Below are 25,147 nucleotides of genomic sequence, written 5' to 3'. Positions count from 1 at the left end.
GTATTCGACAATAAAAAAAATAAAAAAAGATGCATATTTAAAAATAAAAATTCTTCCCCCTTTTCAGAAATTTAAAGAGCAAAATTAAGCAACTCTTCCTTTTTGGGGTTTCAAAAATAGGTTTAACTATTTTAAGGAAAATATACTTTCAAATTTCTTTCTTTTGAATTTGGGGTAAAATATGACAAACGTGACATGTTCTTGTCAATTTACACAATTATAATGTGTACACAAACATACACACGTATTGCACAGTTAGTATTAAATTGCGCACTTTATACAATCAGAAAAAAATAAAAAAAATACTACTATAATTTAACTAGCCGTATAAATAATTTATGCCTTTATAGTGGTATATTTTTTGAAAGCAAATTACTATAGAAAAAAACTTCTTTAAAATAAAAATCTTTCTTTATCTCTCCCCCTTTCTCTCTTTTTACTCACCAGCTTTTACTGAAGACCATTTCACTTCGGAATTGTTCCTTCAATTCAAAGCGTGTTCAACATGGGCCTTTCTATAATATGGTCAAACAGTCTTCATCATGCGACATAAGATACCACACTCACATAAACATTTAGTAGTGTAATGAAGGATGCTGGTAAACAGCTCCTTAACATCTTTGCCTCTTCATTTCTGTTCACTTTATATAGTTAAAAATGTTGGGTTTTGTTTGACATCAAGAGAGTTTAAAGAGTATTTATAATGTTATTTTAGTGCATTTTGGGTTGTAGTCTTATTTCAATTGCTTGCTGAAACACATGCCTTACAATGTTAATTATATATTATTAATATGCAAAAATCTTGTGTAGAGAATTCTTGACTCTAGCCTAATAAATAATATATGATCAATTTATAAAGCCCTGATTCTGTCATGTGTAGTGTGCAGTCGTGTGTAATCAGTTGCTTGGATCAGAATTGCTGCTGTGATCAAAGGAGGAATTAATGTGTAAGTTAAATATTGCTTGTTGGCAAGACTTACTTATTTAATGTTTAAGAGAAGTAGGCTATATTGTGTAGGGTTTTATTTTCAATTGTTTGTGCCTAAATTCTTTATATACATCTATATGTGCTTGTTTTGTGTTCCTTGCGAGTGGCGGCTGAGCGCCAGAGAGAATGTCTTTCTTCCTCTGAAAATGCCTTGGAGTCTCTTGGGGATTTGGAGTTATTTTTGCTGCTTTTAAAGGCTTTATGTCTTTATTCATCCTGTGGAGAGCAAAAACGGCCCAACCTCCATTTTTTTTGATCCCTTATCCAATGCTGTTTTTGTTTTTTCATCTTACTATTCATAAGGTGTCTCAGCTTTAGTGCCTGCGTGTCTGGACATTTTGCATGACTACCCAGGCTTTGCATGCAACATCTGGAGCATTAATGTGCTGGATACTCAAAATATAATGATGTTGAGGTATTAGTTTTGTAGTTGAGAGGCAAAAGGTTAATTCCTTTGGCGTAATCCTGAAATCTGAGGGGATTTAGAGGAGATTTTGTTTCTTTTTGTTTTATCTATGGTACAGATGTGACCTGTGTCTTGAACCAGGTGTGCTCGGACTTGCCATGGTCTCCAAAGACAACACTAACTCTGGTAAGTTTGAATGGATATGACACTGAAATGTAACCGTTACCAAATGGAACCCATAGAAGAACTGTATTAGTACTGAGCTAATGCTGTTGCAATAACAATGGTTACTTTCGAACTCTTCATATTGTTAATTCACATTCTAAAATACATTGTAATTTTAGATATTTGCTAAGGTAAGCATCACTATTACTGTTACTCATACTTAGGGTTAGGGATTGAAACAAACGCCTAAAAGTTTGGCGAGTCACTCATATTTTCTTAAGAAAAAAAAAATATATATATATATACAATACATAATAAATAAATTAGCTGCTTTCATTGCCATATGCATCCTTTTTTCACTCTGCTAGGCTCTGGTGGCAAGACAACCTGTATAAAGAAACAAAATTGTATGATGAACAATTCTCAAAAGGCTGGAAAGCTTTACAGGGATGTGCAGCAGACCATATTAGAACCAGAACTGACGTTAGAGGAACATACAGACCTCCAGAAACACAGTGATTGTGGAAGAATGGAAAAGAATGGTATTACGGAGACGGCTATGAATGAAAACAGATGTATCATATGGAGTGTTTCCAATGTCCAAAATCTTAAAGAAATGCAATATTTGCACCATGAGGCTGAGGACAGTCTTATAGATGCATCATTGGACATTGACAAGTCTTCTCTTACGGGTTTTATTGACTCCAGTAACCTGGAGAGCTCTGAGGATGTTCAGACCGTTCCGTGCATCCAGGTGGACGTTAGGACAGATGTGGTGCTAATCGATGAGGACGATGATGATATGTCCCTAAGGGAACGGACAGTGACAGATGTGTCTACAACGGATGGAAATGCAGCCGAGCTTGTGTTTGGGGGACACCAGTCCATCTATTCTGGCTCATCCCATTCTTTGTTTGAAGGGCGGGGCTCAGCCATGGACACGCCTCAAGAGGTGCAGGAGGCACCCAAAAAACACAAACACTCCTGCTGCCTCTGTGTTATTGTTTGAGGTTTTTCTGAAAAGACTTTAAAGGGGACATGTTCTACACTTTTATAGCATTTTTTCCCCTAAAGTCTACTTAAAATATTTGTCAAGGTTTCTTGTGCAAAAATGTTTTTGTTACATGATCATTTTCAACCTGCTCTCATAGATACACGTTACCTGTATTTATTCAAAATTATTTTTACATGGTTTGTTGTACGTATTGCGGTAGTTTCCTGGTGAAACGAACACTCGAAGCACTAAAACAACAATGCCTTTTATTCACTTTCAGACAAATCATGAGAAAGGGTATCTACACACTAGGGAAAGCTCCGACGGAGCATGGGAATGCAAAATGTCCGTTTGGAAGGTGTGTACAGAGGGAAGAGGTGATTCAGTTTGAAAACAAGTGGCAATCCAGTGTCTAAGATTGAGATGGCTATCTAAAATATATATTTACGACAAGCACCGCATGTATTCATTCTTCCACGTTTTTTTGATTTCACAGCGCAGCTAGTCCAACTTTTCCGAGATTCCCACAGATTATCAGTTCATAAACACTCACTTTTCGCCCTCTTCCTAGCAGAATGCTAACTAATAACATCAAAACACTTTTACTATAGCACGTGACTTGAAAGGCGATACATTTGAACGTCTGCATTTTCGTTTGAACGTCTGCATTTATAATCATGTTCACATGTGATCAAATTGTGCAGTAGCTCAACTGATTGTTGCACTTGCATTGTAAAGGACTGGATTACGAGTCCTGAAGAGCATGCAGGTTGACACAAGTCGAAAGTGTCATAGAATCATCGCAAAATGACGCGATTTCTTCAGTAATTGCATTTCTTATCTCATACAAGCTTTTTATGACACTGTCGGTTAGGTTTAAGGTTAAGCATATATGACGTTTTTTTTTATTTAAAACTCAATAGAGTCTGTTCTGGATGAGGTTTAACTTGCTTTTAGCACCAGTCAGTGGACATTTCACCTCTGATCTGCCGCTATACGTGTAATGCACCACATAATATCATTTTGCAAAAATGTTGCCGTAGTCGTGTTATTTTCATGAGATCAGACTCATCATTTTCCAGCCTCTCTTTGACTCTTTTAAATTAACCAGAATGTTTTTGCGATTGTACCGTAAAGTCTACATGAAATGAAATTCATAACCCATTTAATTTCCGTAATGTAACACAGTTCAGAATGAAAGGAGATTTTACATGTGAAAAAAGCTTGGGCAAGACTTGAATGTATGTATTGGAGCTTGAAAAAGTGGGTGTTCCATGCCAGAGTTTGTGGTCAATTCCTCTCCAATAACTGTAACGGCACACATTGGTTGAAACTCAAGAGGGCTTGATGATGTCAGCTGAAAAGGAAAATTATTTCCGAGTCAGAGAAAGTTATTATATTTTCATTAAAGGTTACAAAGAGAGAACAAAAACTCTTTAGAATAACGTGCACTGATGAAGCATGTTACAGATGCTACAGATAAAGATGCTAAAACACTTGAATGTTCTGGGTTTAAAACACTTCTTAAAAGGAAATTGAATTCTGCACGAGCACAATCACTGTGAGGACAATTTTTTAACACATCACTTGATATCTTGTCAATTTATCCTCAATAATCAAAAACAAAAAGGTTTTAGACGCTGATGCTTTCAGCCAGAGAGCAAATGAAGGTCTAATCAGGCTTTTGTATTTTACATTTGATGTCCAACATTGTTGGACTACTTTTCCTATATGTCAGTTCTCTGGAAGAGCAGTGTTGTACATTTTGTACGTTTTTGTCTTTTATCATATTTAAGCCATACTCCTGAAGCTTGTGAAATATTCAGTCCAGAGCTTCTAAGAGGTTGTGGAGCACTGCTAGAATTAAGGATCGGTTGGACAAAACCAAAGACTTAATGGGCCGTTGACACAAAATGCATTTTTCATCCTTTTTTAAAAAACATGCACTAGATGGACCTCTTTGACCATCGCGCCACGTCTTTGCATCCAGCTTTTTTTTAGTGCAAGAAGGCATTCAGTCTGAACGGCCCCTTAGGCTATCTTCAGAATTGCATGCTACCATATTACTCTTAATTTGTATTCAGCATAGTCTATTTTGTACAGTATGCAAATTTTCTCTATGCTAACCTGGATGACATACTACATTTGCCAAAATGTACAGTATACAACAAGAGCACACTGCAACTTGCAATGCATTGTGCTCAACTTGACCTTCCATTTCCAGTGTGACGAATGTCATGGTGTCCTCTTGCAGAGGATTCCGTCTGGGGGTGGGGTTTGTCTACTGAGGCGGAATGCTGTTATGGACCATGCGTGACACGGACAGGTTAAGCTGTTGTGCACCGTCTCCAGGACGTGAGCAGGGTCTGAGTTGGGGTGGCAAGTGGGGTGGCAAAGCTCATTTTTAGGGGGGCGGCTGCCACCATTCTAGCCCCGCCCCTGGCCATGTGACATCCATGTAGCATACTATCATTTGAAAGTTCAGAATGGCATACTAACGTACTACTAGGTATTACTTTGCCATATCTAAAGTGCATATGGCAAAAATAGTAAAAGTAGTATGGGAATTCCATTCCGAACTCACCCATTATTGTTGTATGTATACTAACCAGTATGATGTACATTAGTATTCCATACTGAACATAGCCAAACATGGCAACGTTCTCCCATTTCAAGGTATTTTCTGTAATGTGCTCACTGAGCTCCATTTCTTGATTCAGATAGAGAAGTGTCTTTTTTTTAAATATTTGAATAAATCAGTGCATATGTTCAAAGCAACATACTGTATATTGCGCTTATTTCTCTGTGTTTTAATTTGAGTTACATGTGCGTACACTCAGTGTGCAACTGCATGTATGGATTTGTAGGCAACGGAAGGACTTACTGTCAAGGTTTGATGAACCTTAATTGAATACTTCCCAAATCTGAATATCAAGGGCTTTTTAAGTGATGACTATTTTAATGTTTATTATTATTATTATTATTGTTCTTGTGTTATAGATAAAGATGAGTGTCAGCTGGGTAAAATCTGTGGAGATCATACTGTATGTCACAATACATACGGCAGCTATTACTGTACCTGTCTTACAGGCTACAGCCCGTCCAATCACATGGCTACATTTATACCCAATGATGGAACATACTGCCATGGTGAGTTTTCCTTTGATTGGTCCATTAAACATTTAGAAATGACATTTTGCAGAGCTAAAAGAAATGCTAAAAGTTAAGAATTGAATTGAATTTTTTTGTGATTTTGCAGAATGGCAAATTGGAGCATGGGCAGTGGTGGCTCAGCGGTTAAGGCTCTGGGTTACTGATCAGAAGGTCAGGGGTTCCAGCCCCAGTACTGCTAAGATGCCACTGTTGGGCCCTTGAGCAAGGCCCTTGACCCAATCTGCTCCAGGGGTGCCGTATCATGGCTGACCCTGCACTCTGACCCCAGCTTAACTGGGATATGTGAAAAAAAAAAAAAGAATTTCACTGTATATGTGCAAATGTATAATGTGTGATAAATAAATACAATTAAATTAATTAATTAGAGCACTGGTTTTCACACAAAGTGGACTTTTTTCAAGATAGCTGTAAACACTGTGTGGCAAGTGAAATATCCTTAATGGCTTCACTCCCTCACAATTTTAGCTAAATGTATTAAGCAATTTTTGCTCAACAATGTCAAACGTTACTTGTGGTAAGTGAAATGTGGTGAAACACAGAAAAACACTGGTTAATACCCTCACACACCTAATGTCGCCATGACAATCACTCAGAACACTCTACAACCACTTAGCAATGTCCTAGCAATCACTCAGAACACCTTAGCAACCACTTAGTAATGCACAAACAACCACCCATGACTCCTTAGCAACTCCCTAGCAACCTCTCAGAACACCTTAGCATACAGTATGTTCTATTACAGTACAACAAAATGAAAGTAATTTAGCACTAATTACAAAAATTGCAATGAATGTTAGGGAAAATGCACCTGATCCCTAGCATCAAACCTTTTATAGTTTTATGCCTGAAGGCATCTATGGTATTTCTGTTTAAAGACCCCATGAAATGGCTTGACAACCACAGTTTTCTGTCCTATGTTGACATATATTCTATTGAAGAATGGACATGTCGATGGGCTCATTGGACAAACATCTGTTGTCCGTATTAACGACAGAGAAAATTGTCTATTTTAAATGTGTATATCTGCTTGAAGTTATTGCTTTTTGCTGTGCTAAATATTAAAACTGCACTCAGCAATTTTTTTATGCATGTCATCTTGGACTCGTCACCTAGGGGAATGGATGCAGCATAATTCAAAAGCAAAAGTTTTCAGTTTCTGATGCCATTGTAGAAATTCACTATTCACAGTCAGCCATGATTCATTCAGTCCATGAGTGAAAGTGTCCAATAACAGGATGTTACTGAGTATTATTTGGCTGGTCATGTGATCCTAATATGGCAGCTCCCATGAGGGGACCCTCCCATATAGATTTAAACGGCTTTTATAAAGTTACTGATATAACTGCAGTCTTCATATCCTGTGAGTGCTCATGAATTTATACATATGTTTCAAAATTATAATTCATTTCTGAAGGAGTACAACTGAGTGCACCTTTAAGAAATGCTAAGTTAAGAAATTATTTTTTTTAACTATTTATTTATTTTTTGTAGTGCAAAAAGTTGACATAATTTTTTTTGTGGTGCTAAATGTTAAGAAATTATTTTTTCCAGTGTTAGAACCCCCTGCTATAGATTCAATTACAGTGATTTCAGTTGGTTCAACAGGCTTAATATCAGTTTTCTCAATCTATGACACTATTGTTTTCAGATATAGATGAATGCAATATGCAGGGAGCCTGTGGTGCAGGAGCTCTCTGTCAGAACACATGGAGATTTCACCTGCTCCTGTCTGACAGGTTACACAGTCCACAATGGATCAGAACCATTTAATCCAAGCGGGATGCAGCTTTCTGCAAAGGTAAGAACGGAGCCATTGTTCCTTGCAAGTATTGCAAGTCTATATTTGGATATCTAGAACTGTTTACAACCTTTTTAAAAGAACACTTTTGACTTAACATTCACATGTCCTGAATTTTTATAGCTTGAACATTACTGCTGCATGTTTTAAAAATCAGCTACTATGTGTCAAGATATTATTACTGGTGCTTGCTTAGGACATGGATATGCCATTATTTTCTTAGTGATTGGACTTCCACAGAGACCTGGAAGTGACTTGGGTCTCTTTTGTCTTGAGCTAGTAAGAAACCACAGGCTAATGCCCAAGTAGCCATTCATACTGTATCACCATAGCAACCGCTTATTAATGCCCAAGCAATCACCCAGAACACTCTAGAAACCATATAGCATTGCTCTAACAATCACCCAAAACACTTTCCCCAACTACCTGCTCTGAACATCTTAGAAACTGCTTAATTGCTAAGCCAATGCTAAGGTGTCCTGGGTGGTTGCTTGGGCATTACTAAGCCTTGACTCTTGTGGAAATAGGTTGACCAACATTGTAATGGTGAGTTTTGCACAGACAAACACCACTTCCATTTCTCAGAATAAGATGCACAGGTATCTGTTTAAACCTGTTGGGCATTATTGCTTGCCGCACCTCTGCCAGAGCCTTCAGTCGTCCAGCTATGGGGTCATCAGTCAGGAGCCACCCATCACAGATGTTTTGCCCCATTATTCCTGTGGTGGGCCAGGGACGTCTCCCTACCACCCCCTGCAGGTGGACACTGGATACTTTCCACTGCTTCTTCCTCTTGCATTCCATCTTGCATTCCCATCAAGACATTCCTCCTTTACAGGTCATTCCATGCAGCCAGTGTTCTATACTTTCTAGCTGATGATGACCATAACACTACGTCCAGCCTCAAGGAGGAAAGTGACCAATCACTTCCCAGCGCCAGGATTGATCTTGCTTCCATCTGAGCAGTGCCTTGCACATCCCAGCCCTTGTGCTCTCTCCTACCCATCTCCCTGAGACCACTCTTCCTAACTAAAGCTTCATCAAATCTACCTACACATTCTTCATAAACAATGTCACTAAACATGTTAAGCTTGGCCTCCACACTTCCACTGAGTGGAGCACAGGTTCTGATCTAGTCTGCTCCATGCTTCATTATCGTTAGATCTTGGCCAATTGATTAGTTTCCTTTTCCCTGGCTCCTTCTCATTGTCTTACCTTCTCGGTCTTGTCCATGGGTTGATAGTTGTATCCTCCTACAGCTCACCTCGCAGGCTTAACTTGTGCTGCTGGCGGTACTGGCCTTCTTGGTGCCCCTCCACAACAGTGGATTCAGTAGGGCTGTGGTGCTTAACCAGGCTCTGTATCCTTGTCTGACCTGCTGCTGCAGTGCAAGTTTGTGTCTGGCTGTTCCCACCACATTTTATCCATCCTTGATGAATCTGCAAACACTTGTAAGTGGTTACCCTCATACAACCACAACTGCATTTCTGAATAATTGAATTTGTAAAGTTCTAGTTTTAGCTGCTATTATTATTTTCAGGCATATTGTGAAGTATCAGACAAGTTATTTATTAAAAGTTTGGTAATTTCAGCAAACAAAATCAATCAGAATGTACAGTATTCAAATAAAGGACCTGCTGGTATGTGTATGTTTCATATAGTGATAGACTGTGGGTCTCCTCCATCAGTCCCCCACACCAAGCAGATCTCCCCTACTTTCACACACTACAGCAATAAAATCCAGTACGACTGCATGGAGGGATTTCAACGGAAGACAGGAGAGAATTCTGCAGTCTGTGGTCTAGATGGAAAGTGGCACAGACCCAACCTGGTCTGTGAAGGTAATGTTCATGTTACAGTATTTACCAGATCTTGCATTTGGTACAGTAGATTGCATTAAAGTCAACATGAAACATAGTTTGCTACACATTTTACATCCAAAAAGTTAATCAATGAGGAAAAAATATAGGGCAAGACTTGATCTTGATCCAATTAAGGACTGGACTGTGAAAAGACTCTTCAGTAAATAATTTGCACATAAAGATTTTTGGACAATTGAACCTAACTCTAACCCTCTAAATAAAATCAGATTGACTTATAATACACCAGCTTACACAGGACAGTTGAAATACTATTGCTTTTATTTGAGCTATATCATGTGATCAATTTCTACATAGAGGTGAACTGTGGGGAGCCTCATGTTTTGCCATACTCCAAAATTATTTGGAATAACATCACCCCAATGGGATCAATGGCACTGTATGTGTGTGATCCACAGTTTTATAACAGTGGACATGAGAACGTATCAGTGTGTACTGCTTACGGGACATGGAGCCACCCTGACTTCCTGTGTGAAGGTACCGGCCTCTGTTTTCTATGCCGACAGAAATTTGCTCCTGTATCTCAAACAAATAAGGGGCGAGATGATTTCTGCTGAGTTTGTGTTTATGTTTGTTTAGAGATTAAATGCAGTTCTCCTCCAGTCCTGCCTAACTCAGTGATATTTTGGAACGGTATCGGTAAGATTGGTTCTGTGGCTCTGTACGACTGTAAAACTGGATATCACAGTTTGGATACATGAAATCTGTTGGTGTGTAAATCTGACAGTCAATGGAGTTACCCAAACTGTTCTTGTGAAGGTACAACTACTTTTGTCAATTTACAAACTCTACAAAACAAGAGTAAATGTTCTCATTTACAAAGACATGGGGAAATTTTAAGAAAACAACATATACTGTGGTGCAGTGTGGACAACATGTAATGTTGTGCGTTAGTCACATTCTTAAATCAATATTCTGGGTTAGATACAATTTATTAAGCTCTGTTTAAAGCCTCTGTGACACCCTGTTCTGTTACCACAGAAAACAATTGTAACTTGTCCCTTAGTTTGGAAAAAACAAAAGGATAATGTGTTTACAATTAAAGTCTATGGGGCAAGTCTACAGCACAACAAATAAATGTTTAAAATATGCTACTGTCACACTTAAAGGGATATTCCTGGTTCAATACATGTTAAGCTCAATCAACAGCATTTGTGGCATAATGTTGATTACCACAAAAAATTATTTTGACTACCTCATCATAGTAATAATGAAAGTGAATGGGGCCAGTCCATATACACTAAAATACACACTGTTTTAAAAGTATAGTCACAAGACGTAAACATTATACGTGTAAACATGAGTTTATTGTGATAAAATCGTTTACTAAACGTATCTGTGTAGTTATATCCTATATTAATATTTTGTTGTCATGACGACTCAACACCGGTAAATTCTGGTAAATGACGTAAGGCTGGTATATCCCTAATTTTTTTCACACTAAAATCACGTTAACCTGTATAATGTTAACATCTTTATGGACTAGCCCCATTCACTTCCGTTGTAAGCGCCTTACTGTGTATGCAATTTCTGCTTCTTTTTTTAAACATGGGGAGAATCAATTATTTTTGGTGCTAATCAACATTATAGATTTGAGCTTAACTTGCAATGAACCTGGACCATTCCTTTAAACATTACATGTTATCATGAGACTAGTGTAATAAAATCGCTTACCAACCTTCTGTGCAGTTATATCCAATCTTTCAACTTAATTCATGACCACGTTAATCCATAAAACCCAGTTACTTTCACATGATATGCACAAGGATTCCAGAAAATTATGTGACCAAACTATTCGCAAAGTACTGTTTACAAGGAACAAATTCCACCAACAGGATTTAAGGAATTAATTGGTTAACACATTATCAGAAGTTCATCCGCCTAAAAAAGTAGTCCCACTTCAAAAGAAAGGTTTAGAAAACTTTAAAACTCAAACATCAAACCTTGTTACTGACGAATTCATGAAAATGCTTTAACAAGAAAATTTGCTTCACATTTCTGCCTCTAAACTCTTTGATCAACTTGCCCCATAGACTTAAATTGTAAGTGCGTTGGGGGCCTGGGAAGCTCAGTGGTAAAATACGCTGGCTACCACCCCTGGAGTTCGCTAGTTCAAATCCCAGGGCGTGCTGAGTTACTCCTGCCAGGTCTCCTAAGCAACCAATTGGCCTCCTCGTGATCGCTATAATGTGGTTCATTCTCGGTGGGGCGCATGGTGAGTTGAGCGTGGTTACCGCGGTGGATGGCGTGAAGCCTCCACACGTGCTATGTCTCCGTGGCAACGCGCTCAACAAGCCATGTGATAAGATGTGCAGGTTGGCGGTCTCAAACGCAGAGGCAACTGGGATTCCTTCTCCGCCACCTAGACTGAGGTGAATCACTACGCAACCACGAGGACTTAAAAGCACATTGGGAATTGGGAGAAAAAGGGGAACCCCCCCCCAAAAAAAAATTGTAAGTGCATTACTGTACGCATATTTCCCTATACTTAAACTATGGGACGAGTCAAAATTACTATCTGAGGTAATCGACAACATGCCAGAGAATTTGTAGATAGAGCTTAATATTTAAAAACAGAATATCCATCCTAAGCAACGTTATCCTCTTTATGTCACTGCAGTAATTTGGACATTAATGTAATGAAACATGAAATGTAATTTCCTTCTCAACAGTGACTGTGTGTGGGGAGCCCGCTATACTGCCCCTCACTGTACAGATATGGAATGGCAAAGTAACATTTAACGGCACTGAAATATATCACTGCAAACACGGTTACTATCCTAAACAAGGAAATAACATATCTGTATGTGCTGAGAATGGTTACTGGACAAAACCAACTCTGGTGTGCAAAGGGAATTGTAAAGAGAATTCTTCCTATTTTAAAATCAGTTCACTGATGTTTTCTTTAATGTGGTAAACTGAAAAGAGGTTTTTGTTGTTTCTCAGAGGTGGACTGTGGAGTGCCCCTCTCTCTCCCCCTCTCAGTTATTATATGGACAGGAGACAGTATAGTTGGATCTAGAGTGGTTTATAAATGCATTGATGGATTTTGTAATGTTAGGAACGGTGATACGTCAATTTGCGATTCAGAGGGAATCTGGAGTCAACCTGATTTTCTGTGTCAAGGTATAGTTTTTGTACTTTTCCTATGTCACTTTTCTTTTGTTGACATGTTTTCTCTCAGTATAAATATTTCATAATATACAGTGGTTCCAAAAATAATTTAAACACTTAAAGGTGCACTCAGTAACTTTTGTCTTTGTGTCATCTTGGATTTACACTGACACCTAGCGGCTTGGATGCAGCATCATTTAAAATCAATAGTTTTTCTGTTTCAGATGCCATTGTATTCACAGTCAGCCATGATTATTTTAATCAGTGAGTGAAAGCGTCAAATATCAGGACGGTTACTGAGATTAAGCGAGTAGTATTCGGCTGGTCGTGTGATTCTAACATTGCAGCCCCCATGTGCGGACCCTCTCCATGTAGAATAAAACAGCTTTTATAAGGTTATTGATATGACTGGATATATTGCAGAATTACAATTCATGTCTTTAGGAGTTCAACTTTTTTAATGAGGAAAAAATTACTGAGTGCACCTTTAAGCAACATAAATTATGTGGGTGTTTCTTCAACTTTGGGCACTCATAGCTCTGTGGATTTCTACAAAGTACTGTCTCGTTAAAACATTTTTCACTCTTTCACTACTTTTTCTAATTTGTCGTCTAACAATGTCCAACAGCGTATGTACAAGTATTACAGGAGATTCATGTAATACATTTTTTATTTTTTTTGAAAGTCATGAAAATTTTCACCACATTTCAAATTCTGTATTGTGTTTAATATAATTCTGTGGTGAAAATGACAGTGATGGAAAGACTTGTTAGTTGACGTTTATAAAATATCAGTAAATAATGCTTTAAAAGAAAAAAAAGGGCAGACCTCTTTGTCTTGCTAAGGCTAATTATATAGCTAACATTTTATGTATCCTAAATACACAAGTAAATATTATTTTCACACTTTTTTCACAATTTGCCAAAATTACAGCTTGATTGGAAATTATGCCCAATAAAAATATTTGCTCACAAGTGATATTTACCTTGAATTTTCTTCAAACATCACTTATTTTCTCATATTTCCTCTCAAGCATGCACTTCACTGACACTTTTGTCGACTTGGTTAATCAGTACCGGTACATTATAAAAAAATAAAAAAATAAATAATAATAATAATAATATATATATATATATATATATATATATATATATATATATATATATATATATATATATATATATATATATATATACAGTTGTGCTCAAAAGTTTGCATACCCTGTCAGAAATTGTGACATTTTGGCACTGATTTTGAAAATATGACTGATCATGCAAATTTTTTTTAAGGATAGTGATCATATGAAGCCATTTATTATCACATAGTTGTTTGGCTCCTTTTTAAATCATAATAATAACAGAAATCACCCAGAAGTCCCTGATCAAAAGTTTACATACCCTTGAATGTTTGGCCTTGTTACAGACACACAAGGTGACACACACAGGTTTAAATGGCAATTAAAGTTGAATTTCCCACACCTGTGGCTTTTTAAATTGCAATTAGTGTCTGTGTATAAATAGTCAATGAGTTTGTTAGCTCTCACATGGATGCACTGAGCAGGCCAGATAGTGAGCCATGGGGAGCAGAAAATAACTGTCAAAAGACCTGCGTAACAAGGTAATGGAACTTTATAAAGATGGAAAAGGATATAAAAAGATATCCAAAGCCTTGAAAATGGCAGTCAGTACTGTTCAATCACTTATTAAGAAGTGGAAAATTCGGGGATCTCTTGATACCAAGCCAAGGTCAGGTAGACCAAGAAAGATTTCAGCCACAACTGCCAGAAGAATTGTTCAGGATACAAAGAAAAACCCACAGGTAACCTCAGGAGAAATACAGGCTGCTCTGGAAAAAGACAGTGTGGTTGTTTCAAGGACCACAATATGACGATACTTGAACAAATATGAGCTGCATGGTCGAGTTGCCAGAAAGAAGCCTTTACTGCATCAATGCCACAAAAAAGCCCGGTTACAATATGCCCGACAACACCTTGACACGCCTCACAGCTTCTGGCACACTGTAATTTGGAGTGACGAGACCAAAATAGAGCTTTATGGTCACAACCATAAGCGTTATGTTTGGAGAGGGGTCAACAAGGCCTATAGTGAAAAGAATACCATCCCCACTGTGAAGCATGGTGGTGGCTCACTGATGTTTTGGGGGTGTGTGAGCTCTAAAGGCACGGGGAATCTTGTGAAAATTGATGGCAAGATGAATGCAGCATGTTATCAGAAAATACTGGCAGACAATTTGCATTCTTCTGCATGAAAGCTGCGCATGGGATGCTCTTGGACTTTCCAGCACGACAATGACCCTAAGCACAAGGCCAAGTTGACCCTCCAGTGGTTACAGCAGAAAAAGGTGAAGGTTCTGGAGCGGCCATCACAGTCTCCTGACCTTAATATCATCGAGCCACTCTGGGGAGATCTCAAACGTGCGGTTCATGCAAGATGACCAAAGACTTTGCATGACCTGGAGGCATTTTGCCAAGACGAATGGGCAGCTATACCACCTGCAAGAATTTGGGGCCTCATAGACAACTATTACAAAAGACTGCACGCTATCATTGATGCTAAAGGGGGCAATACACAGTATTAAGAACTAAGGATATGAAGAATTTTGAACAGGGGTCATTTCATTTTTTTCATTGTTGCCATGTTTTGTTTTATGATTGTGCCATTCTGTTATAACCTACAGCTGAATATGAATCCCATAAGAAATAAAAGAAATGTGTTTTGCCTGATCACTCATGTTTTCTTTAAAAATGGTACATATATTACCAATTCTCCAAGGGTATGCAAACTTCTGAGCACAACTGTTGACATTTCCACCAATATATATATATTGGTGGAAATGTCGACACAACTGTGGGACAGCAGTAATTGTATAAATTATAAATATTGAATTGGTTTATGTTTTTTAAATTTTTTTGTTTAGATTATCATATTTCAAATGTGTAATATTTGTATTTTTATAATGGATTTCCACAGTTTAATAGTGATAGTCTGTGTCTGGGACAAGGCTAAAACAGTCAAATCTATACATATAAGGCATTTTAAAAGTACCAGAATTAAATGATGGAAGCCTGGTAAAAAGTTTCTAAGTCAGTTTTAAGTGAGTTTTAAAAGAACAAAGTTGAAATTGTCCCCTGGGACGTGAAAGTGCTTAAAGTTGAAGAAACACCCATCTGTAAACAATTAAAACCTAAAAAAACGTACTTTTATTAGATGTTTTTTCTTGAGAAGTTTGCTTGTGCTATCCAGTGAAATAAAGGCCACTTTGTTTCATATTGTGTTATCTAATGCAGTGGTTTTCAAACTGGGGTCCGGGGACCCCCAGGGGTATGCAAGGGGTTGATAAGGGGTCTGCAGAAATTTGGAGAGAAAATTAAAAGATTTTACAAAATGTATGACAGTAAATAAATAAATAAAAACAATCTGCAAAAAATATATATTTTGTATTAGTGTTTCTCCTTCCTTGCAATGTATAGGCTATATGTTCATAAATAGGTGTGAACATAGATACATATTGTTTCTATATTAACTTTATAGGGATTTTTTCATCATCACTGTTGTTCTTAGCTTGCTCACTGGTTGAATGGAAATATTTCCTGTAAAGCTGCTTTGAACAATAATACAAAAAAAAAAATCTATAGTTTGTACAGTATAAAAATCATTGTCTATGGAGAGTCCTCATAAGGATAGCCGGACCAGTGTGTGTGTGTGTGTGTGTGTGTGTGTGTGTGTGTGTGTTTGTTTAGAAGTAGACTGTGGCGTGCCTCCCTCACTGCCTCACTCATTTGTATTATGGAACAACAGCTCCAATCTGGGCTCAGTGGCTCTCTATGTGTAAATAAATGGATATCTCAGTGTGGGTGAAGGAAATGTGTCATTATGTAACTCAAATGCAAAGTGGAGCCAATAAACATGAGATGTCAAGGTACTGACAGCGTGGAGGGTACTATCCCTTTAAAGTCATCCTTTTTTTAATTGGGAAAAAAGATATGAATCTGACAACATTTTTGCAGTGGTAATTACTTCTAACGTCCTTTCACTGGTGGTCTCAATGAACAGAGATAAACTGTGGGCCTCCCCCAGTATTCCCACTAACAGATATAAACTGGAATAAAACATCTACACTGGGCAGTGTGGTTCTGTACAAATGTAAATATGGACTCAGACAGGAGGGGAACAAACACATGTCAACATGTTCATCAGATGGAACATGGAAAAAAGTATCTGTAACTTGTACAGGTAAACAGCTAAATTCCTATAGCTATAATGATGTAAATATAATGTCATACTTAAAACAGGTATATGGCAAGGTTGCTGTTTTTTCGCAGATATAATGTACTCTAAGGTCAAATTGCGGTCAGAATAACAGAGTAAAAAAGTGAAGAGTCCATGTCACAAATGTCCTTGTTGGATCCACATATCTTTAACTGTGTGTGTGTGTGTCTTTGTCTCTGTAGCACACTGTGGTCTGCCACCAGAGCTGCCACACACAGAGGTAGTATGGGACAACAGTACTGCAGTCATCCACCGCTGTGTTAAAGGATACTATAGCCACACAGGGAGTGTCATTTCAATATGTGACATCACAGGGAAGTGGCACATAGCAACCCTACACTGCAGAGGTACACGTGCTCAACAATGCTTTTCAATATGCTCAGTTAACCTCTTATACTCTGCAGGATTTTGGGGCTGACGCCTGAAGATTTTCACACTCAAATTTAAAAGCTCCCTGTTCACACATACAGTGGACTAATTTCATAAAATTGTCTAATTTTACAGATAACCCACTATATTTTAAGAAATGATTGCAATAATTAATAAATAACATTGTATTTGTTTACAATTTTATGATAAACTTTTTTTTTATTTTATTTTTTTTATTTTTTATAAAATATATTTCTTTTTATGTCTAAAGTTTAAAAGCATGCCATTTCAGTTCTGTGTCCTCTGTGTTCAAGCAAAAATTTATTATTTTACTCCACTGGATGGCAGCAAGTGTTAGAAAAAAAAATCTTTCTTTTATCACCTTCCCTCACATTATACTGATCTGAAATGTAGGTGGTGCTCTAACGCATCTCAGCCCTCACCCAAGAAGTGTCCTAAATCAATTGAACAATGCCAATTTTTTTCAAGATAATACTCTCATATCCATTGCTAATGTAACCAAGATTAAAGGGTTAGTTCACCTCAAAATTAAAATTCTCTCATCATTTACTCACCTTCATGATATCCCAGGTGTGTATGACTTTCTTCAGCTGAACACATTTGAAGAAAATTAGAAAAATACTGTATCTTAGCTCAGTAATGCAAGTCAATGGTTATCCGACTTTTGAAGCTCCAAAAATCAGCCAGTCAGCATAAACATCATCCATATGACTCCAGCGATGAAATTAATGTCTTCTCAAGCAACACGATCACTTTTGGTGCGAAAAAGATCAATATATAAGTACTTTTTAACTCTTAATCATCGTTTCCGGTCAGCAGCGGTATGCGCGTGTGAGATTTGAGGTACGTGAGATCTGACACACGTGCGACACCCCCTGAAGAGCAGCGCTGTTTACAAGTGAGAATGAGGAACACTGTACAGTATCTTGGTTGGTTTTGGTTTAGATCTGTATTTGTATCTGTTTCTTTACTCACAATGGTGTGTTTGTTTGCTTATCCTGGATGTCCCAACTGAGAGAAGAACGCGAGATTATGTCCATAACATGCCCATGCGAATACGTCACACGAGAGACCACGTGAAGCTAACTGGGAGTGATGGTTTTATAGTTAAAAAGTACTTAAATATTCATCTTTTTTCACACCAAAAGCAATCGTATTGTTTTTGAAGACATTAATTTAACCACTGGAGTCGTATAGATGATGTTTATGCTGAGTGTCTGTGATATTTGGAGCTTCAAAAGTCAGATCACCACCCACTTGCATATTAAGGACCTACTGAGCTAAGACATTTTTCTATTTTTTTATTCAGATGTGTTCTGGTGAAGAAAGAAAGTCATACACACCTGGGATGGCATGAGGGTGAGTAAATAATGAGAGAAGCATATGAGACATTTTTGGGTGAACTCTCCCTTTAAATGTAACGAAAAGTGTGATTTTGTGTGATTTAGAGCTGAAGCTGACAATTAATGATCTGGTGGTGATTAATGAAAGATGTCTATGCTGGAATGCAGAAAATCAGACACATAGAGAGAAATACACCGTGAGTATGCCTTTATTGACAAAATTCACAATAAATGCATCAGCTCTGAAGATTTCAGGGTAACACTTTACAATAAGGTTGTACAGTATTAGTTTATGACATCACATTGAAGGAATATTCCGGGATTAATTTAAGTTAAGCTCAATCGACAGCATTTGTGGCTTAATGTTGGTTACCACAAAAAATCATTTTGAATCGTCCCTCCTTTTCTTTATAAAAAGCAAAAATCTGGGTTTCAGTGAGGTGCTTACAATGGAAGTGAATAGGGCCAATTATTGGAGGTTATAAAAGACTTATATTAGTTCTTCTGTTAAAACTTTTTTCTGTATTATTTGAGCTATAAAGTTGTTTAAATCTGCGTTTGTTTGGTCATGTTAGGGTTTAAGGTGTTACGTCGTCATGGCAACGATGTTGTAAAACTTGATATAACTTTACACAGAAAATGTTAGTTAGCGATTTTATCAAACTAAAATCATGTTAACACTCATATTGTTTGTGTCTTGTAGATATACTTTTGAAACAGTGAAGGGCAGATTCACTAAGAATGAATTGCGGCCTGTAATAGCACTGGTTTTTTGCACGTGCTCTCTGCGCTGGTTTAGTGCCAGATTCAATAAAGAAATTATGCAGATCAGGCAATGGTGCAAACATGCCAATAAAATCGCTGCTGAGTGCAATTTGAATGCACAGTACTGATGGTGCAGTCCGATTCTGAGTGCTATATAGCGGAGGATGCTGCAGACCATATTTGACTGTATTTGAAACACCCTACCAGGTCTGTACGGCATCACTTTGATCCAGATGCCTGGATCATCTCTTAAACAGGCAGAACATGCACTTGACGACACCACACATCTGGATAAATGCCAGACTGTAACACTCTTCTCCACCATATGATGATTATTTGATTATTTAAGCCTACTGCTGATATGATTGGTTGAAAATGTTCACAAACATCTCTTTTAAATCAAATTCATTTTACCGCCTATACTTTCATTTGGTGGTAATAGTGTGATGTACAATGAGCCTAATTTGCATGTAAAGGAGGCGTGTTTGCGCAGAAAGGAATGACAATGACTTCACGAAAATCATGTTAGCTAGGATAGCTAAAATTAGTCGTAAGTGTTCCCTAATTTCACCATCAGACTGTCTTTCGATCGTTTTGACAGGAGCAGGAATAGAAGAAACGACCACTCCCCCTGGTACACGGGACGCCTACTGTCGAAACTTTAGTGTGACTTCTCATTTCCATCCTAACTTCAGTTGAAACTCTAAAGTTGTTCCCTGAAATGCGTTCACGTTGTATTGACAATTGTTATTGGGACTGCATTTCTTATTTTCTTTGTTGAAAAAAATCAAAATTGTACACATGAATGACCAAATGAATTGAAAATGTTTTTAAGTTCTTAGAGGAAAGTGCAATGGATAATTTATCTGATTTTGTTACTTATTATAAATGTATTGTTAAGAAGTTCAAAAGTGTGAGTGAGGGAGAAATACTGGCAAATGTAACATTTGAAAACTCAGAAAGTAGGAATAAGTACATCAAGAAACACAAAATAGGTTTATATATATATATATATATATATATATATATATATATATATATATATATATATATTTTTTATTTTTTTCTTTAAAATCCTCCTTAACATAAACATAGAATCACCCATAAATGTTAGCTGGTGATGTTTGACTGTGAGATCATGAGCAAGCAGAGGTAGAGGTCTGCAGGGCCTTAAAATGAAACCCGACCCGTACCCGAGACCATGTCATCCTACCCGGCCCGAACGATACCGTCAGATTTTAAGATCGAACCCGAAATCGCATACTATCTAATTTCCTCTCCTAGCAAGTACTGTTGCAATAGGCTATATTTTATGTAAGCATATAGGCAACATTTATAACAGTACTGAAACAGTAAATATACACAAGGCACGGCCGCCCCTCAGTACACTTGAGCAAAAGGGGAAAAAAGCACCGCCTCACCGTTTATGCGCTGAAACTTCACTTGGTGCAGAACAATGTGGAATAAAATTAAACAATGCAACAGTCCCTTCTATGCAGCCTTAACTTGTTCAGATTGTTGAATTGTTGTGACAACTGTGCTAAAAACAATCTGAAGCAGAACAAAGGATGAAAGAGTGCATGTGTCTCAACATAGGTTTTTGACAATTTGAACTTCTTTTTAACTTGACATGGTGTTTAAAATGTGCCGGTCCTGCGTGAGATGCTGAAGAAAAAACGAGTCGTGGTGCAAATGTCAAAGACATTTGTACAGCATGTGTTTACATAGGAAAAGAATGGGAAAACAGAACAAAAGTGTAAAAACACGTTTGGTGTGAACGGCCCCTAACTCATCTGTTCGCGCGTGTCAGTGAGTGAGAGCGCGTGCGCGTGCGCGGAACAAATTCGGTAAGCCTGTTTCTTTTTCATTCATACAAACCCGACCCGAAGTCCTACTTGAGAAACTGACCCGAACACGGCCCGAGTCACGTCGGGCCCGGGTCGGGGGTCGGGTTACAGACCTCTAAGCAGATGACAGGCACTGGAGGCATTAATAATAAAAATGAAGATGATGATCAAATCAAATCACATTTATTGTCACACAGCCATAAAGAAGATAGCCTGTGATCTACCTATTGCAGTCGGAAGTTAATGAAGTTTCTCTTGTAAACAATGATGCGCTGACTCCTCCTCCGCGTGACCTTACCAACGAACTTAATTCATCGCACGTCACAGAGATGTACGGAAGCAAACATTTGTAGTTAAAAAGTATATAAGTATTGTTTTGTTTCTAAAAATAAATCAATCGTTTGGGTTCAGAAGAACTTTATTTATCGACTGGAGTCATCTGGATTATTTTGATGCACCCTAAATATGCATTTTGGACTGTCAAAAAATGGAGGACATTCACTTGCATTGTTTAGAGGAGAAGGCCTGAAATGAAATCATAAAAATCTTAAATTCTGTGCTGATGAAGAAAGAAACTCAGACACATCTTGGATGGCCTGAGGGTGAGTAAATTATCAGCAGATTTTCATTTTTGGGTGAACTATTCCTTTAATCTTGGTCAATGTCAAAGGAATATTTTAAGTTCAATATAAATTAAGCTCAGTCGAAAGCGTTTGTGGCATAATGTTGATTACCACCACCACCAAAAAAAAAAAAAATCTTAAAAATAAAAAAATAAATAAAAATCTGGGTTACAGTGAGGCACTTACAATGGAAGTGAATGGGGGCCAATCAGTAAACGTTAAAATACTCACCGTTTCAAAAGTATAGACACAAGACATAATCAATATGCTTGTTAACATGATTTTAGTGTGATTAAACCACTTACACTTTCTGTGTAAAGTTATATCCAATTTTACAACTTCGTTGCCATGGCAACATAACACCGTACACCCTAAAACGATTATAAAAATGCTGACTTAAAAAAAACATTTACAACACAAATAATTTTTAACAGAATAATTCATGTAAGTGTTTTTATACAATTATAGCTTCACATTTCTGCCTTTTATAACCTCCAAAATTGGCCCCATTCACATCACAGTGCCTCACTGTAACCTCCATTGTTGCTTCTTCTTTTTTTTTCAAGGAAAGCAGGGACGAGTCGAAATTCATTTTTGTGGTAATTAACACTAGGCCACAAATGCTGTCGATTGAGCTGAACTTTACCTAAAATATTCCTTTAATTTCAACATATACATTTTTAAAATGAAAAGTTGTATATGTTAAAAATTAGTTAATGCTATAATAAAATATTGTTTATTGTTAGTTCATAAAACCTAATGCTAACCAAATAGAACCTGATTGTAAAGTGTTACCGATTTCAGATTGAGATTTTAGCTTCAGTGGCACCAAATAGTATTTGGACATTTAAGCCAAAGTTAAAAATGTATGAAATGGATTAGATAACAAAATATCAAGAAGTATCTCAGAACTAACTTCACTTTTCTGAGCCATTAGTGCAATTACTTTTAACTGGTGTCAAGGTGATTTGTAGTGGATGTATGAAGTCAGTTCCCCTTTGTTTAATCATTTAAACCTAACAAACTGTGTGACATAAGTGTCCAAATATTTGTATATTCCTCTGTCTCAATCATAAGTACAGCTGTATGTCTCACGCAGGTGATGTTCGTCGGTCTGCGTGACTTTGACCGAGCGTTCAGTGACAGGAGAAAAGAGCTATTCAGTTCCCCGGCACCGTGGCCTGTTTTGTGTTTAAATCTTTTGCCTGCTACAAACTACACCATAACCATTACAGCCAAATCGACACGAGCCACCTCTACAGTTTCAGCAAATACCAGCATACCAGGTACAAAATGAAATAGCTGTTACTGTGCGAACAACATTTAAGATGCAAATACTCCCATTGAAGTGGGATTTATGAGTGCTATTGTGTTGCGTATTGTCAACCAAAGCAAAACGAATTGGAGTCTTAACACTATGCATGTCTAGTAGTGAATATGTCTGGCCTATATGCTGTACATAATTACAGTTACTGTGCTCTGCTAGTCCCCCCAACACCAGAGGTCAAATACAGTGAAGTTGATGCTCCATTGCTCATTCTCAAATTACGGAGAACGACTAACTTACTTGACTCAATATGGTAATATATGGTAATGTGTCCTAGGCATACATTGGCTGAATTATTCATCACCGGTCATTGGTTGTTAAATCTGTATTTAATTCTGTCAATGACTTTTTGCGTGTGTGTCTGGGTGTTCAGTATGTACCAGGTGTTTGTGTTACCTGTTGAGGGCATGTTGCTTTTTGACTGCAGCTCATCTCTCAGTCCACGGTTCTTCTCGCAGGAGAGGTGCGATATCACAGCCCAGATACAGCTCAGTGGTCTGAGCACAGAAATGAACTTCACTGTAGGTGACCAACAGCTGTATGGGGACTTTTTCAATGCTCCTCTTGAGAATGGAAGAGACTACTATATTATTCTGTGCCCTGTCTGCCAATGGGGAAGGGTGAGACAAGATATATTTAAATGCAGTGCACTTATGTTTTTCCATTTTGATGGAAAGTCTTTCCTTATCACAATTTTCTATAATCTCTCTGTTTTCTATGGTAGTCAAGAACACAGTCCTGTGTCATCTGGGCCAAAGCTAGAGGTAAGACCATAAATCTCTCGACGTCAATAATATACCACACCTAAAATCTATACATCTTCTTCAACATCTGCAGTATATCTAAGTGACTTGCGGTCGATTACTAAAAAATTTACAAATAAAAAAATTACATTTACAGTAATTCACTTACAGTGAAAGCATTACACTGGAACAAATGTTAAAATACACACTTCTAAAGTACAGCCACAAAGTCTAAACATACATGTTGACATGACACTAGTGTTTCAAAATTGCTCACCTATCTTTCAAATCCTGTCATGACCATTTAATGGAATATTCCGGTTTCATTACAAGTTAAGCTCAATCGACATTTTTGGCATAATGTTGTTTACCACAGAAATGTATATTGACGCGTTAATTTAAAAAGAAAAAAGAAAAAATCGAGGTTGCAGTGAGACACTTTCAATGGAAGTGAATGTGGCCAATTTTTGGAGGGTTTAAAAGCAGAAATATGAAGCTTATAGTTTTATAAAAGCACTTACAATAATTACTCTGTTAAAACTAATTTATTATGAGCTGTAAAGTAGTTGAAATCAGCATTTTTGCGGAATTACAGGGTTTACGACGTCACGTTGTCATGACAATGAAGTTTATTTTAATATACAGTACTTTACATAGAAAAGGTTAGCAAGCGACTGATTTACGTTAATTTACCTTCATTTACCTTCAACTGGAGTCCTACCACTAAAAGGACGATTTAGACATTTACAGCTCAAATAACCCTCATTTTTGCATGGAGGAGTTAATAAAAGTGCTTAAACGGAAATAAAAGGTTCACATTTCTTCTTTTAAACCCTCCTGTGTGACTTGCCCCATAGACTTCCATTGTATGTGCACTGCTGTACACATGATTGTTGTTTGTTTTTGCAAACAGAGGAATGAGTCTAAATTATTTTCTGTGGTGGTTGATAGGCCACAGATTTTTTTGAAAGAGCATAACTTGTACTGATGCTAAAACAGTCCTTTAAAAGTGGTTCAATATCAGATGTACCTCCTCTTCTCTCTGTAGGAACATCTTACATCATGAAAATATCAGCTCTAGTAACTGTTGGATTCATAAGTGTCATTGGATCAGTCATTTTCATGGGATACTGGTACAGCTGGTGAGATTACAGTATATTGTGTTTACATTAATTGACAGGATCAACATTATGTATTAAACACAATAAAGAGAATTTATTTTCATGTTTTACAGGTACTACTGTAAAATGTCCACTCCCAGAAATTTGTCTCCAGGATTATAGATGATCTATTAAATGCTA

At 37.4% G+C, this 25,147-nt stretch overlaps 1 pseudogene; it reads left to right on the top strand.

The window, feature by feature from the left end:
* Window positions 1-1,971: 1,971 nt before the first annotated feature.
* On the top strand, window positions 1,972-25,129 carry LOC127439782 (sushi domain-containing protein 1-like; annotated as a pseudogene).
* Window positions 25,130-25,147: the final 18 nt, after the last annotated feature.

The sequence above is a fragment of the Myxocyprinus asiaticus genome, chromosome 4, assembly GCF_019703515.2.
Source record: "Myxocyprinus asiaticus isolate MX2 ecotype Aquarium Trade chromosome 4, UBuf_Myxa_2, whole genome shotgun sequence".
Taxonomy (NCBI): Eukaryota; Metazoa; Chordata; class Actinopteri; order Cypriniformes; family Catostomidae; genus Myxocyprinus; species Myxocyprinus asiaticus.
The sequence above is the reverse complement of the archived record's forward strand: the minus strand, read 5'-3'. Positions and strand labels throughout refer to the sequence as shown.